General features: G+C 41.5%; 1 pseudogene; it reads left to right on the top strand.

Annotated features, from left to right (window-relative positions):
• Window positions 1–3392: 3392 nt before the first annotated feature.
• On the top strand, window positions 3393–3464 carry LOC121983521 (annotated as a pseudogene).
• The last annotated feature ends 5281 nt before the right edge of the window (window positions 3465–8745 follow it).

Below are 8745 nucleotides of genomic sequence, written 5' to 3'. Positions count from 1 at the left end.
TTCAAGCTATTTTTAACTTAGATTTAAAATTAAAATTATTTATGACCTAACTTTTAAATTATAACTCCTGTATAAGCTAAATGTTTTCAAAGCTAAGTACTTAATTAAGTTTTCTCTAACTAAACATAGTTAAATTATTTTCTAAACTTAGCTACTTGGCAAGATATTTCCTCAACGCAATCATTTTTAAGCTGAAAACATAGCTAAGTCTTTTCAAATTTAGCTAAATATTTTTTTTCAAAAACATTTAGCTAAGTACTTTTTAAAGTGTTTAAAACAAAAAAAAAAAGAAATTTAGCTAAGTGTCTCTCAAAGCGATTGTTTTCAAATGCTAAGTTCTGCTGAAAATGCTAATTATTTTCCAAAGCATTCTCAAAATTTCATCAAAATAATTTTTTTGAAAAACTAAATCTTTTTGAAATCACAAAAATTTGTTAAGTTACTATTTAAAGACAAAATAACTTTATCTCAGCTAAAAGTATCTCTCAAACAAAAGGAAGAATTTTGCTTTCAAAATTATGATTTCACCTAGCTAAAAGTCTTACAAGAAAAACTAAGTGTTTATCAAAAGTATGCTTAACCCTCTATTTTTCTCTTTGAAAGATAAGATTGAAAATTATCTTTGAAAGTTAAGCTAAGGCCTAGATTTTCTTCACTCTCTTGGGTATTTTGATATATGGCAAAGGGGGAGAGTAGGAAGAAATTCAAAATTATAAATTAAAATTCAAAAATTTTGTTGTGAATGTGCCTATGCTTTATTTATGCTTGTGCTTATTTATGCTCATCTTTATTGTATTTTTACTTAACTTTGAATTTCGGTTGCCATAATCAAAAAGGGGGAGATTGTTGGTGCAGTAAGCATCCGACGATCGAACCTCAGTTTTGATAATGGCAAAGGGATTCAAAGTTAAGATTCCTTGTTATCTAACGTGGTTAAATAAGGTTTAGGAAAGTCCTAACTGCGGTTAGGCAGGGGAAAATCCTAAGGGGGGGTAACCTTAGGTCCTAGGGGGCGGTAACCCTAGGTGAAGGAAAATCCTAAGGGGGGGTAACCTTAGGTCCTAGGGGGCGGTAACCCTAGGTGGAGGAAAACCCTAAGGGGGGCAACCTTAGGTCCTAGGGGGCGGTAACCCTAGGTGGAGGAAAACCCTAAGGGGCGGCAACCTTAGGTCCTAGGGGGTGGTAACCCTAGGTGGAGAAAAACCCTAGGGGGCGGTAACCCTAGGTCCTAGGGGGTGGTAACCCTAGGCGGAAAGTCCAGTCGGTCTGGAGGACTGGACTGGCATCAGGTAAATCTCCTGAGTGGAGTAGGTGAGGACGCGTTCTCCGTAGAGGGAACAGTATGCGTCGGGTCGACCTAGGGTTTCCGGTTGGAAACCCGAAGTCAGACTCGGACAGTCCGGAAACTGTCATTATCATTTCTATTATGCTTTATGTGCTAACTTTGTACTGCAGGGTATATTTGGGATTAATGTATCTTGCAGGGACCAAAGTGCAAAGATTAATCTCAGATGAACAGTATCCGAGGCGTCTCCATGGAGCTTGGAGGCGCCTCGGGTGCAAAACCTGAAGCTGGCTGCGAAGAAAGCTTCAAGGTGCCTTGGATAGGCTGAAGGCGCCTTGAACAAGTCAATTAAGGTGCCTTAGAGAGGTTAGAGGCGCCTTGAACAGGATAAAGTTCGACCAGGTCAGTTCTGATCTACACGGGTGACGCGACCAACCTGGAGGCGCCTTGGAGGGGTTTAAGGCGCCTTGAACACCCTTTATAAGAGGGGTTCGAGCAGCAGCAAAGAACAACGAAAGAAAAAGCTTCCTCGTGCTGTGTTCTGCTCAAGTATTGCTTCCGAAGTGCTGCTGCAACATTCCGACGACCCAGAGCTCAGATTTTTCTACCATTGTTGTCGGTATAACTTTAATTACAGTTACATTTGTAATTAGTTTGTAATAATTATACGAGCTTATAGTTGTTGCCCACGGAAAGCGATCAAGGATCGCGGGCCTTCGAGTAGGAGTCGCCTTAGGCTCCGAACAAAGTAAATCCTCCTGTCTCTGTGTGTTTGTCTTCTTTATTCCGCTGCGTTTTTACTCGAGTGTTTTACGAATCAAACGAAATAGCCACGAGCGCTATTCAATCCCCCTCTAGCGCTTCTCGATCCAACAGAGAATTTGCCATAAGGAGAGCACTGTAATTCTCTATTAATGCTACGGTCTCGAAGTTGCCCTTTTGCCTCCTGTTAGATAAAATACCCTTTAAGAACTTCGCGAACTTCGACATTTGGTGCAGTGCATCTATCAGTGGCACTTCTATGCAGATTTCCTTGATCTTCTTCAGGAAGCGGTTGAACTCTTCATCCTTCTGGGAGGTTATCAGTTTCTGAGGGAAAGGAATCGTCTGATTCTGTGGGAGAACTTGAAGAGTTTCTTTAATCTTTTTAGTAGCCTCCTCTCCATCCCTGTTTTGAGTCTGATTGGGCGTTAGGAGAGAGGGCTCCTTCTCTAAGTCAGGTTCCTTCTGAGTAATGATTTGGGGATTTCCCACAATACGTCTGCTTCTTTGCTTAATGTGGTTGCAATGTTCCACTGGATTTATATCTGGCTTCCCTGGAAATGTTCCTTGTGCTCTTGAAATAGATTGGACTATCTGGGCTATCTGGCTGTCTTACATCTTTTGGTGCTTCTCAGAATTTTTCATTCTTTGAGTTAACAGCTTGATCTCATTCTTCATCTCCTTTTGCTCTGAGAGGGCTTCTTCAAGCATCTTTTCAATTCTAGAAAATTGTGAAGGTTGCTGTTGAAAAGTTCATTGTCCAGCCAAGTAGTTCTGCTACCCAGGTGAGTAGCTCTGTTGTCCAGGTTGATAGCTTTGTTTTGCTAGCCCTTGATCTTGATTGTTTTGGTATAAGAAGTTTAGGTGATTCCTCCAACCTGGATTGTATGTGTTAGAGTATGGATTATTTTGCCTTTGGTTGTAGCTGACTATTGCATCACACTGCTCAAGTTAGTTTATCTATGCTTGTATTGGCCCTAGGGGGTAAGTATCTTGAGCATGATCTGTACTTCTACAAGTTTCGCAAACACAAACTATCGCATTGATCATATTATTGTTGTTTCCCACGGCCTCAAATTTCTTGGTCAGAGCGTCCAGCTTTGTAGACATGAGAGTGACTGCATCTACGTCAAATTTCCCTGAAGCTTTTATTGGGTTCCCTGAGAAAGAACCACCAGATCTTTCTGATGCCCACTGATGGTGATTCTGTGCCACATTCTTTATGATCTCTTCAGCTTCATCAAGGCTCTTGTTCATCAATGCTCCTCCTGCTGCAGAATCGAGGGATACCTTCGTGTGATAATTGATTCCATTGTAGAAGGTGTGTAGAACTAACCATTTCTCAAGGCCATGATGGGTGCATTGTCTCAACATGCTCTTGAATCTGTCCCATGCTTCAAATAATGATTCTGAGTCTATCTGTTTAAAGCTTGCGATCAAGTTCTCATGTAGGCAGTTTTGCTTGGTGGATAGAATTTGTCCAGGAATTTTTGCTCACACTGCTCCCAAGATGTAATGCTATTTGCTGGAAGGGAATTCAGCCACTACTTGGCTCTATCTTTCAGGGAGAATTCGAAGAGCAATAACCTTACTGATTCTGGAGGGACTCCGTTCACTTTCATGGTGTCGTAGATCTCATAGAAAAGTTCCAAGTGGTGGTTTGGGTCATCATGCGGTCCTCCTCCGAATTGATTCTGCTAAACCATGTGAATTACTGCAGGCTTGATCTCAAAGTTGTTAGCTTCGATTGGCGATCGAGTGATGCTAGACTGAACCCCTCGTGCATAAGGTGCTGCATAATCCTTTAATAATTTATCATCCATCTCTGAAGACTCCTGTGCTGCTTGGAATGCCTTCTGTAGGGTTCTTCTCCTTAGGAAACTCCTATCAATCTCTGGATCAAATGGTAGGAGTTGTCCTGAAAGATTAGCTCTTCGCATGCAAAAATATAATATGTGTTTGCTAGATCCCTAGAGCCAATCATTTGATGATTGTATTATGAACTTATTGTATCATATTTTTATATTAATAAAGGCATTTGTTTGGTTATTATACTTACTTGTATTGGTGCCAAATAAACTAAGTATAATAATGTCCTTGAGTAGATGGTTCTCACCTATATCAATCGGTTAGTTGAACCGATAGTGAGATGATATAGGGAACACTACTCTAAATCATTCCTAGTCGAGTATTAACATTCAGGGACAATGTTAATGCAATAAGACTAGCATGTAGGTCAACTCGATGACTTGATCTCACAAGTCATGGATATGGAGATATCAAGTTGACACATGGGTATGCATTGGAGAATGTATACTGAATGACCCGCCATGAGAAAGTATCATGGATCGTTATATGAGTGGCATATACTTTCTCATGTGGCTATTAGTATGACTATTAGTCCTTAGACCTGAAGTCACCATGGATCCCTACATAAGGAGTTATGTACTTTGGTTTCGTCAAACGTCACCCGTAACTGGGTGGACTATAAAGGCGATTACTGGGTATATAACAAATTATGTAGAGGGATGTGAGTGATGTAGATGAGATCTATCCCTCCCATATGACGGGAGAGACATCGGTATTCTTGATAGAGTGAGACCACGAAGTGCATGGCCATGTCCAAATGAGTCAATATAGGATATTGAGCTCATTTGATTTAGTGAGTCTACTTGGAGTTCAAGATTTAGATTGGTCAGAGGATGACATGGTCTATGCCTCACATTGATCAATCTAGATGTCTAGGATAGAAGGACACTTGTCATATTTTGTGAGGAGTCACAATTAGTAGTCACAAGGTGATGTCGGATCTCGACATTCTTGTAACTTGGGTAGTAATGATGTGTTGCTAGATACCGCTCATTACTTATGCTCCTAAATGGGTTTAGGGCATTGCCAACGTTACAAGAACCTATAGGGTCACACACTAAGGACAATTAGATGGAGATTAGGTTCATATGATGAACCAAGAGGATTAGATTCATTTGATGAATCAAATTGGATTAAAAGTAATCCTAATTGGGCTAATTGAGTTGGACTCAAGTTGATTCAAGTATTCAATGAGTCTAATTTAGATTATGACTTATTAAATCAATTTAATTTAATGAATTAGATTCATTATATTAAGTTGGCTTGAATCAAATGGTTGAATTAGATCAACCATGGTAGAGATTGGGTCAAGTTTGACTTGACTTGAGAAGGAAGACCAAAGGTTAATTTTGACTTGACCTTTTGCCACCTCATTGGTGAGTTGGCATTAGGTGGACCAATGATGATGTTCCACATCATCATGGTGTGCCACCTCATGGGAGTTACATACCCATTCTCTTTAATGAGGCATTAAATGAGAAATGGGGGTTACTCTTGGAGAGGTGGCCGGCCACTTTAGGGGGTTAATGAAATTCATTTTCATTTTACTCCTCATTCACTCCTTTCTTCTTCCTCAAGCTCTCCCTCTCCCTCTCCTCCTTGCTTGGCCGAATCTTACCAAGGTGCTAGCACACCTTTGTGTGAGGTTTTCTCCACCTACGTGTCCGTGTGGATACTTCTAGAGGACCGACGCTTGACGGTCTAGAGATCCGGCAATTTCTTGGACGAGCGGGAACGCGAAAGGGCACGCTTCAAGGCATACTTCTCAACACATAGATCTAGGAGTAGATCTAAAGTTTTGAAACTCGTACTTGTATTTCATTCGGTTTTTCTTGCACGGATCTACGGCTTTGGGTGATTCGGGGTTTCCGCGACGCGAAAAGCGGTTTTCGCGGCCCGAAGAACCCAACAGTGGTATCAGAGCCACGTGCAAGGCTTGTACGAGTTTAATTTTTTGGTTTTATGAAAACTAAACCTTCTGTGATTTTCTGTAAAAGTTAGTTTTTTATGTTTTTATGGGTAATTTTTCCGTAGAAGCGAAGCACAAGTATCTCGGCACTTGTAGGCTTCGGCTACCGGGAAGTTTTTCCTTAAACGGCTTCGTTTTGCCCCAAATCCATTTGGGACAGCGGGCTTGGATGCCATTAGATCGCAAAGGAGCAACTCACGATGGTTAGATCGTGGGTAGGGGTACTGCCCCTAACCCCGCAAGGGGATTTGCTCCGCGATTGCACCCGAAATCGCTAATAACGAACCTGCCGGGAAGATTTTTCCGAAACGGCAATGTCTCGATCCAAATCGTTTTGGGACAGCGAGTTTAGGCGCTGTTGGATCGCAAAGGAACCCTCGCGATGGTTAGATCGCGGGTAGGGGCGTTGCCCCTGGCCCCGCAAGGGGATCCGTTCCGCGATTGCGCCCGAAACCGCTAAACGGGACCGCCGAGAAATTTTTCTCGTAAAAATTGTAAAAAATTAATTTAAAATTATAGAAAATTATGAAAATATATAATTTTGAATTATATATTAATTTTGTGATAGTCATGGCCCAAAAACCCAATATGATTGGATTGTGTTGTAATTCATAATACGACCTGCGTGCCGTTATGTGTTTGCGCGTGTTGTATGTTTTTATTTTTCCGCGACTTGCGCGTCGTGCCTTTCTCATATATTCTGGTTATAAATTAGATTTAGACTCGAATGTAACTCGAGTTTCAAATTGTAATGTACAAATTGGAGCCGTGGAGGGTCCACACGAGACGGAGTTCCGAGGCGGGCACGAGCAACACAAGGTGGTCAAAGGAAGGAGCTTGGAGAAGCTGTTGACCCTAGGTTGACCATTCGATCTTCTCATTGGCTTGAGAAGATCATAGTGGGGCCATGACTAAATCACAAATAGATTAATTAGTTAATTGCTTATGTATATGATGCATGTTTAATAAGTAATTAATTAATTAGTGCCTTACGATTAGATTAGATCTAAGTCGTGCACATGATGCACCCTTGCGATTAGATTAGATCTAAGTCGTGCACAAGATGCATCCTTTTCGATTAGATTAGATATCGATCGAACCAACTCTAAATGCCTAACCGTGTCGTGATACCTATCACTAACTCGATCACATGTATTGTTGAATCTGCCAAAGCAGAGCAATACATATTATCTTGGTAGGGTACGGAGGGACAATCTTGGTCCCGCCTATCAACGCATGGGTAAATACAAACTCAATTAGATTGAGTATTCCTAGTTGCTCGGTTAGATTGAGTTAACTATAGGCATTCTTCCAACGGTTGGAAAAGATAGGTCAAAATCACATCTATATTAACTCTCGGGCGTATTAGCCAAAGCTAACTCGAGTTTTAATATAAATGCGGATATTGATTTTATAAACAAGAGTTGCATAGAGATGTAATTGGTAATCGTTACCTACCGATCATACTAATCCTTGGGCGTATTAGCCAAAGCTAACTCAAGGGTTAGTATGATGTGGATCTTGTCCCACAAGAATTATAGAATTCAGTGGGAGCATCATTTAGTTAAAGGCCTAATTAAATGATTAAGAATATGATATTTATTTCTGCTTTTATTCTGTTGTAGATAACCATGACGTCAAATACGAACACCTTCTCCCTGCGATCTGTCCTTGAGAAGGACAAGCTCAACGGAGCAAACTTCACGGTGATGCGGGAACACGAGAATAGTTCTCACCCGAGGCGTAAGCATGCGTTGGAGCGCCCATTCGAGGCTCCTCCCGCCAATGCCCAGCGGACAAAGATGCTTACAAGAAGCATCAAGATGATGCATTAGATGTGTCTGTCTAATGCTCGCGACCATGAACTCGAGCTTGAAGCAACACGAGTTGATGGGCGCTACGATATGGTTGAGCATCTTCGCCAACTATATCGAGGACTAGCGAGGCATGAGAGATTTGAGATCTCTAAGGCTCTGTTTCAATGCAAGATGGCTCCCGTAGGTCCTTATGTACTCAAGATGATTGGGTACATAGAGAACCTACAAAGGGGGTTCCCACTTGGCCAAGAGCTGCACTGACTTAATCTTACAATCCTTGCCGGATAGCTACAATCAATTTGTTCCGAACTATAACATGAGCGAGATTGACAAGCCACTCCGAGCTCCTTAGTATGTTATGAACTGCTGAGGTTAACCTTAAGAAGGTTAAGCCCATTCCGATGGTCCAGCATAAGGGAAAAGGCAAGCCCAAAGGCAAGGAAAGTCCCAAGCCAAGGGCAAAGGCAAAGCACTGAATAAAGGAGGTCGCCAAGGATGCTACTGCTTCGGTCAGACCGGACATTGGAAGAGGAACCGCAAGGTATACTTGGAGGATCTTAAGAAGAAGCAGAGTGAGACTTCCACTTGGTATATATGTTATAGAAGTCAATCTATCTATTTCTACATCATGGGTATTAGATACTGGATGTGCTTCTCACATTTGTACTGATGTGCAGGCGCTGAGAAATAGCAGGGCATTGACAAAGGGTGAGGTGGACCTACGAGTAGGCAATGGAGCACGGGTTGCTGCTGTTGCTGTAGGGACTTATTTTCTATCTCTGCCCTCTGGGCTTGTACTAGAGTTAGTCGATTGTTGTTATGTGCCTGCATTAACTAAGAACATTATATCAGTTTCTTGTTTGGACAAGAAAGGTTTCTCGTTTACTATAAAGAACAAATGTTGTTCCGTCTACTTAAACGATATGTTCTATTGTAGTGCACCTCTGATAAACGGACTCTATATTCTAGACCTTGAAAGCCCTATCTATAACATAAGTACCAAGAGGTTCAAGTCTAATGACATGAACCAAACCTACCTTTGG

This window comes from Zingiber officinale, chromosome 5A (assembly GCF_018446385.1).
Source record: "Zingiber officinale cultivar Zhangliang chromosome 5A, Zo_v1.1, whole genome shotgun sequence".
Taxonomy (NCBI): Eukaryota; Viridiplantae; Streptophyta; class Magnoliopsida; order Zingiberales; family Zingiberaceae; genus Zingiber; species Zingiber officinale.
This window is presented reverse-complemented; position numbering and strand designations above follow the sequence as displayed.